Here is an 8253-nt window from a genome sequence, read left to right as displayed (position 1 = left end):
TGTTCAGTTCCACAGTGACCATTCCTTTCATGCAAATAATGTATCAGGATTCTTGAGACGTGATGGTCTTTAGGCAGGATCATCGGATTCACGGCATTGGATGAGATAGGAGCTCTCGAAATTCTACCGCCGACCCTCATGACTCCATCATTCATGATAACTGGTTTGAGCTTCAAAATGTGGCTTGATGCCTTCACTTGACGTCCTGCTTTGAGATCTTTTATCTCATGAGGATAGGCCTTTCGCTGCACCAAAGATACAACCTCTCTTTTCGACCTTTCAAGTTCCTCCTGTGTAACGTGATTTTCAACTTGACACGACTCTGGCTCACGTTTCTTTTCCTTCGAAGACCACTTCAGCCACTTTATGAACTTCAGTAACCAGGCAAATGATCACAGCAAGGTTATCCAGCGAGAATATCTGGTCAAGAGGTTGTCTAGTGGTGTAGCCGTTTCAACTTCGATCAAGTATACTTCCTTTTTTATTTCAAGCTTGTCAACTGCCACCTCGTCATGCTTGATCTCCGGCCAGTGATCCTCTCTTTTCCACAGGAAGGACGGTCCGTTCAACCAACGATCATTGTTCTGAAATTCTTTCCTTTACAGCCCTCGACTAACCACGTCTGCAGGGTTAAGCTTCCCTGGACAGTGTCTCCGCTGTTCAGGAGCGGTGAGTTCCCTGATTTCTGTAACCCGATTTGCAACGTAGGTCTGAAATCGTCGACTTTCGCTGTAGATGTAGTTCAAGGTGATCATTGAATCCGTCCAGAAAACCACCATTTCAAATTCGAAGTTCAGTTCCTGTCGAACTGAAAAGTCCACACGTGCTGCCAAAAGATCTCCCTGTAATTCTAGTCGGGAAATGCTGACTGTTTTGATAGGAGCGTTTCTGGATTTCCCAGTAATAAATGCACATTCAACAGTTCCATCAGGGTAGACTATTCGAAGGTAGGTGCAGGTACTGTAGCCGATTTCTGAAGCATCAGAAAAGTGATGGAGTTGAAGTGTAGCTTTCTCGTGATCTGTGCGACTGAAGTAACATCTGGGAATTTTCACCTCAGCTAGGAGTGGAAGGTTGTTCTTCCATTGCTGCCATCTCTGAAGAATTTTCCTCGTCGAGTGGTTGATCCCACGCTTTCTTCTTCCTCCACAGATCTTGCATGATTTGCTTTGCTGGTAGCATGACTGGTGCAGCCAAGTTCAAAGGGTCAAATACTGAGCAGATTGTTGACAAAACTCCTCTCATCGTGTCGCCTTAATCCAAATTCACGACTTTGAAACCAAAGGTGTCAGATTCGATGTGCCATCTTACTCCAAGGGCTCTGTCCACCGGCAATTGATGAAGAGTGAAGTCAAGTGTTGGATCCGCTCTTTTCTCAACAGGTATTGCGGCCAAGACTTCTCGGTTATTGCTCATAAATTTCGTAAGGTTAAAACCGCCTTTTGCACAAAGTTCAATCAGCTCCCGCATTAGCGTAATCGCACGTTCTGGTGTTGGCATGGACTTGAGTAGATCGTCGACATAGTAGTTGTCCCTCAGAGTATCTACGGTCACAGGGTCGAACTCTTTCCAATTGTCTTCAGCAGTTCTCAACAAGGCGAAATTCGCCGAACAGGGCGAGTCTGTATCACCAAATATGTGTACAGTCATTGCGTACTCATTAGGTGTTTCGTCTAAGCTCCCACTCCACCAAAGGAAACGTAGGGAATCTTGATCCTCTGGTCGGACTTTCACCTGGTGAAACATGCTTTTAATGTCTCCAACCAATGCGACCTTCTCCTCGCGGAATCTCAATAACACACCAACCAGACTGTTACTATAATCAGGGCCCGGTAATAGGTTTTTGTTCAGCGAGCTTCCTTTCTGTTCGGCGGCAGCATCAAACACTATTCGTACTTTATTTGGCTTGTTGCAATTGGTCACTGCGAAATGCGGAAGGTACCAAGTTCTAGAGCCAGTCATAGAAGCCTCTTCTGTCGTTAACTTCCGCGCATGACCCTCAGCTATGTAGTCGTTCATCGTTGCGCGATATTTCCTTTCAAGGCTAGGATCTTTACGGAACTTCCTCTTCAAACTCTGCAACCTCTTTTCAGCCTCCTTGCGGTTGTTTGGCAGTTCAACATCGTCCTTCCGCCACAACAGTCCGGTCTCGTAATGACCGTCAGTCAGTCTCGTAGTCTTCTCGAGAATGTCTACTGCGCGGATATCCTCTCCAGATAAATAGTGGTTTTGACGTCTAGGCACCGGCTCCTCAATTATAGGTTTACACAAAGGCTTCGCTCCAAATCCTTCTATCTTCCAAAAATTCTCAACTTGTTCGTGCAATTTTCTCTTGCAAGATGTGAAGTGGACATTGACTTCGCTGTGATTTGGTAAGCCCAGAATTGTTCCAGTGATCACCCAGCCCAATGGGCCTCGCTGAGCTTGCAACTGGCTACCAGGTCTATTTGACTTTCGCACTTCGAGGACTTCATGCGCTTCACCCACGTCCTTTCCAATCAGCACTGATACTTTCTTTATCTTTACGTCTGGCACATCAATGTCCAGTAGGTGGGGGTGCGATCTTCTGTCAATATCTTTAGGTAGACATCTCTCTTTGACATTGAATTTCTCCGAGACCAGGCCCTCTTCAACATTAAGTGTTTCACCTTCTCCGCTAGCAGATTGCAATTTAAATTCCACCACTTCAAACTCTTCATCTTCTTGCTGCATCAACGTGCTAACAGATATAAACTCCTTATGACCTTTCAGCCCTAATTCTTTAGCAACATCTCCACTAATCACGGTTCCACGGGAAGCATTGTCTAACAGCCCGTAAGTGGTGACAGACCTTCCATCAGGTGATGTGATTTTCACTGGTATAACATGCAGAAGCACAGTTTTTGTTGAGCCTGGCTGTGTGACGGTAGCATATTACGCTGTATGTCTGATTCCTGAAGGTCCTTGCTCACCAGGAACTTCGGCATGCGGGTCTGTCACTGCCCCATTCGGTTCTTCTGTACTAGCTTGATTGAGTCTGTCATTGTCTCTCCTTGTACTTGGGGGGTTATGGAGTAACTTATGGTGCCGTTTGTCGCTCCCACAAGGGCAGAATTTCGGCGATTCACACCTTCCTCGAAAGTGTCCAACTCTCAAATAAACATGACACTACCGGTTAACTTTCACAATGTCCCATCTGCTCTGCAAATCCTTCTTCTGAAACTCCAGGCATGAAGATAGTTCGTGAGATCCGGGGCAACATAAACAACTCCTACTAGCGGGTGTGATGCTGTTTCGTCCTTCGCTGGGCAATTTTCGGCCAGTGCTCTTTCCTATGACATCGGTGGCAAAGGATGAAGTCTGCCTTGTGGGCTCGGGGATGAATGACCTGTTATTGACTTTCAATGACTTTATTCTGTTTCCCTTGACCTCCAAACTTGTGACTAACGAAACACCAGCAAAACCAGGGTCGTTTTTGATGGCAGCTTGTCGCTTCACAAATTGAGCTAAGTCCTTTAACTTTGGGTTCTGTCCCTTTTCTCTGTTAGAGTACGATACATCTGCCCATTTGTTGATGATGTAATCTGGCAGTCGTGCTACGATCATCTTCATATTTGAAGTGGTACTTGCCTCATGTTCATACTCTCCTTCCAGTCTTCGTGAGGCACACTGCAGTTCTTCAGCAAAATTACGCAAACCCTTGAAATCTCTGTTTCCTAATTTTGGTCCTGTGGTAAGCATATTAAGACACGCTGCAGCAACTGCGGCTGGTTGGCCATAGCGCTCCTCTAGGGTTGCTATAATGTCGTCATAGGAACACCCCACAGATCTTTCAACCACCTTATAAGCCTCTCCGGACACAAATTTGGGGAGAAATTCAATCCGTTGGGCATCCGACAATAGTTCATCTTCGAGGTTATCTCGAACTCTTCTCCTGAAAATCGGAAAATCCCCTGCATTTCCACTAAACTTGACAGGCTGCATAGCTTGCAACATGGTCACCTTCAAAAAGATAGCCTGAGGATTTTTACACGGATTCATCTGTTCCTTTTCATGCAGGCAATTCTCATTTTCACCGTTATCACCTCCATTTGCGATAAAGTTCTCCTTTCTTTGCATATGGGAAGGATCTCTGGAATGAGGACTGGTAATTTCTTCACCATACTTCTTTAACTGAGGAGTGAGTTCACTATGATTCAATCTATCTTCTGGAGTGTCCTGGTGGCAGCGTGCTACCCAAGTTGCTGTTTGTTGACTCCTGGTGATGGGAGGCTCAAATTCAATCTTATCATCGGTCTCATTTTGCAAACTTAGGGCACACAAGACTGCATCACCTTCCTCTTCAACAAGAAGAGCGATTTCTCTAGCTTCCAACTGAGCTTTAAATACCATTTCCTTTGCTGTTTTCTGTTTTTGCATCTCAATGTCAATCTTTTTCTTTTCCATTTCAGCTTCATAATTTGCTAACTCAAGTGCCTGTTGGGCCTTAAGCCTTTTCAACTCTACACTTCTCTTCAGTTCCTTTAATCGGGAAGATTTTGAGGATCTCGAGATGCTTGAGCCAGTCGAAGTTATCGGTGATAATTTAGGTTGTTCTACACGAGATTTTGAACTCTTATTTGACATGCAATACGCGAGGAGAGACAATCTTTATTCGGCTGCTTTGACATATCGAGAATAGTCCTCATAAACCTCAACATAGTTGGACTCAACTCGTCCAAATTCTTGAACAGACAACTCCTTACACAAGTAATTCTGGTACTGATCATTGTAGCGTTCCCATGCACGCTCAAGGTTCTTCACACTTTCACGAATCCCCTCAGCTTCCCCCCATTCGGAGAGACATGTTTTCAACTGACTTATGCATGTACTTACTCGTGACAAATAACCGCTAAGCGAACGCCTTAATCTGTGAATTTCTTCCGCTTCTACCTCTTCACGATTGTTCGGATTTGGCTTCCTTGTTCTAACGGTACGAGTCGCTGGCACTTCGGAAGACATTTCAACATTTTCCGCGTCGTCCTCCTCGCCTCCACACAACTCCATGTCGCTTTTTTCGCCTTCTTTGCTCTCCATATCGAATGAGATGTAGTCACTCCTGCAATTCTCTCAATCCCGGCTCCGTGAATATCGAGATTCGACAACAGTTTCACGTACACAGGTTCTACTGGTTTCTCTGCCTTTTATTTGGATCTCAGAAGTTGTTGTTGTAGTAGTAGATTCGATATGTTGACGAGTCCGGGTAGAAGTCAATCAAAAGCGACATAGTCCATATTTTTCGTTCGATGGAAAGAATATTCAAACAATTTTAAACTAAACATGTCCGACTCTTCGAGCACATGGCGTATGACCCAGAGGTATCATGGGAGATGACGTGTACTCGAGTTCCGGTTCAGAAAGCAGTTCCGGTGACAACATGCGTTGTTCTCCAATATTGGGCTGAGCAGTTTTCTTGTAGTTTGGTATTTTGGTACTTTGGTGTCTTGTTCATTTGCATAGTTCGTAAATGAAGGTGGTTGGGGTCAAAATTTATAGCGGAGCTCCGCACACGTCAAAGCCGCACAAGCGGAGATCCATAGTTAAGAAAATATGGTAACCCATTGATGCAACAAATTTTGGTTTTATAGCTATGTCGTCATCGACCGTCCGTACGTCCACCCCTCCATGTATGCCAATGTGACCAGTATCAGGCTACTTTATAGCATACATCTTTGATATGGGATATCCATGTTATGGTCAATTGACAGCTGTCAAAACAAGGTATCCGCAAACCAGTACCACGTGACCAGATCGCGGGCTCAAGTTTAGAGCTCATCGAGGTTACTTGTTTTTTTTTTAAGTTGACTGCTGACCAGGTACTGGTTTTCGAGTGGATCGCAGGCTCATCCCAGTTTAACTCACCTAAACATAAGCGAGGCTACACGGCCATACCACATCCACTAAAGCTCTTAGCAGTCAACGCTTTTAGTGTTCCGGTGGAAAACAGTTTGGAAAATATTTTCTTTCTGCATTTTTTGCTGGTTTTAATCCAGTTTGACAGATTATTATGATAGCTAAGGTCCAAACTGGTGACTACGCAGTTATTCAAGTCAAGCATCGAAGAGATCGGAGGGCTATAAACTTAAAGCAGAGTGTTTATTTTTAATTTGTTAGAGTTGCTTTTTTCTCTGTATTGCAATTTTTGACTCATCTTTAGAAGCTCTGAAAAGGTTGCATGATGCCTGGAGGACCTATGACTAAAACAGAAACGAAAGACGAGACGAAGAAAACGAGAACGACAAAACAGAATACCAGTAATAGCTCAAAATACTTCACAAGTTATTTTCCTGGGCACTAAACCCTTCGTTCTTTTTACGGATGCGTTATTTCAAGTGGATGCGTATTTTTAAAAAGTGGTTTTATCGGTTTTTTCTTTGTTCAGAAATGAAACTCGAATTTTTATTCTCAACTGAAGTTAAATAACAATTATCTGTACTCTTTTGGACAAAGAAATACTTAGTTGATTTGTTTGTTTGTTTTGCTCTAAAATGCGAGTGAACAAGTGCTCTTTTAATCGTTTGCCCAACTGCTTTTCGATGTGCTTCGAAAGTGACATGAAAAATTTGCCGTTATGTTATAAGCACGTAATCGCAATGAGTTTTCATAAAATTAGGGAGAATTATCACTAGCTTGTCTTTTCAGAAGTTTGTTTTAAGTTTGTTCCTACAGGTAATTTGTTGAAGCGGATGTTGTTTGAAGTTTATCCTTTCTTGGTTGCATTGCCGTATTTTGCCGATTCTTGTTCCAAGCCAAGGTGGCGTGTTTCAAAGAAATACATCAAAATGTGAATGATCTCGTTTTCAGAGATAAAGTGGAATAAAGTACACCAGTAATTTTTTTTTTGTCCTTGAACCGACAAAGTTTCCCGACGTTTTCTAATCTTAGCGTGATTCCAATTCGCTGGCTATTGACAGTTGACTTTGAAATTCTCTGTTTTTTTCCTTTTCCATTCGGTCGCTGAAGATTTAGAACCCATTCGATTCAAGAAAAACTCATTGCCAAACTGGTGATTTCCAAAGTAAGTTTCGATTGAAAAACCGATATGGCACTCATCGCTTCGTGATTCATGCGATATCGGTTTTCACTAGTCAGGCAATGAATTTTGTCTGCAGAATCGGAAGGCGAACAAAATGATTGAATTAAGCAGTAATCGGAAACATCAAAACGCGGACAATTCCAAAACCTTTTATTTTCACTACCCCTACAGGCAGTATGAATAAATAACCAGGGATCTCCGCTTGTACGTCTCTGGCTAGCTGTGACAAGTATGTATGGCACCACTTGAGTTCTGCTTAAGTTTGTGGAAAAGACATAATTGACAACGAGGTGAGACTGATTCTCTGATTTCAAATTCGGCAGATTTGCTTCTCTCTATAATCCAAGCACTGGGCCGATGTTCTATAAATTTTGAGAAAGAAGTTTTCACCTTAAAGGAATCTCACATGGCGTTAACCAACTGCCCACGTCATCGAGACAACTATGGTATGCGTTGGTTGTGCGACCGAACTCGTTACACTGTCCCAGCAGAATGCAAGGGTCATCTTCGGATTCTGCAAAAGGTGACCATGGATTGGACAGTGTCCAATCCCACCTTATTTACAGCCAGTCCAGTGGTTTTGTTCCAGTTGGATCCCGTAAGTGAATTGAGTAAAATAAAATACAGCAACACTTGAGAGTGAGTTGCGCTGGCACTAGCTGTCATGTCAAAAAGGAAAGGGGAGAGGGGAGGGGCAGCCAGTAGGAGGTCGGAAAAGTGCAAATTTGCTTGCGCCCCTACCCACGCCCGCCCCGTCGCCCAGGAGGAGTTCAGCGAATGATGTCTGTAGTTTAGGGCGTAAAGTGGATAAAAAATGCAGAATTTCAACTTATGCTATTTGCATTGCATCAATTTAATCCAGGTTAAAACTGATGCACATGAGTAGAATCCTTGAAAATAATTCAGATTTCTCAGTATCGTATAGCCCTCCATTTAACTTTAAGCCATATGCAGGCGATGTCGGGCGCATCTGATAAGATTTCAAATACGGATTTAGAACTTATAGTCAGAGAAACTACTCTGCCAACCGAAGCAAGCCCAGTTATAAAAGTGTTTGCTGTCTCAGATCGGGTAAGAAGTAATAACGAACATTTTTTGTTGACACCATATTTATCAAAATACATTATATCTTCACATAGCATCTACCACCAACATAATAAATTTGTTTTAAACTAATGAATAGAGTTTGTAAAGAAGCG

General features: G+C 43.2%; 1 long non-coding RNA gene across 1 annotated transcript in view; it reads left to right on the top strand.

The window, feature by feature from the left end:
* Nucleotides 1-7609, top strand: part of LOC138026392 (uncharacterized) — a 9173-nt gene extending 1564 nt beyond the window's left edge. The window contains exons 2-3 of the long non-coding RNA XR_011127252.1: nucleotides 7226-7283; nucleotides 7378-7609. This is a non-coding gene — a long non-coding RNA (uncharacterized lncRNA). The remainder of the gene's footprint in view (nucleotides 1-7225; nucleotides 7284-7377) is intronic.
* The last annotated feature ends 644 nt before the right edge of the window (nucleotides 7610-8253 follow it).

The sequence above is a fragment of the Montipora capricornis genome, chromosome 12 (assembly GCF_036669925.1).
Source record: "Montipora capricornis isolate CH-2021 chromosome 12, ASM3666992v2, whole genome shotgun sequence".
NCBI classification, from domain to species: domain Eukaryota; kingdom Metazoa; phylum Cnidaria; class Anthozoa; order Scleractinia; family Acroporidae; genus Montipora; species Montipora capricornis.
This window is presented reverse-complemented; position numbering and strand designations above follow the sequence as displayed.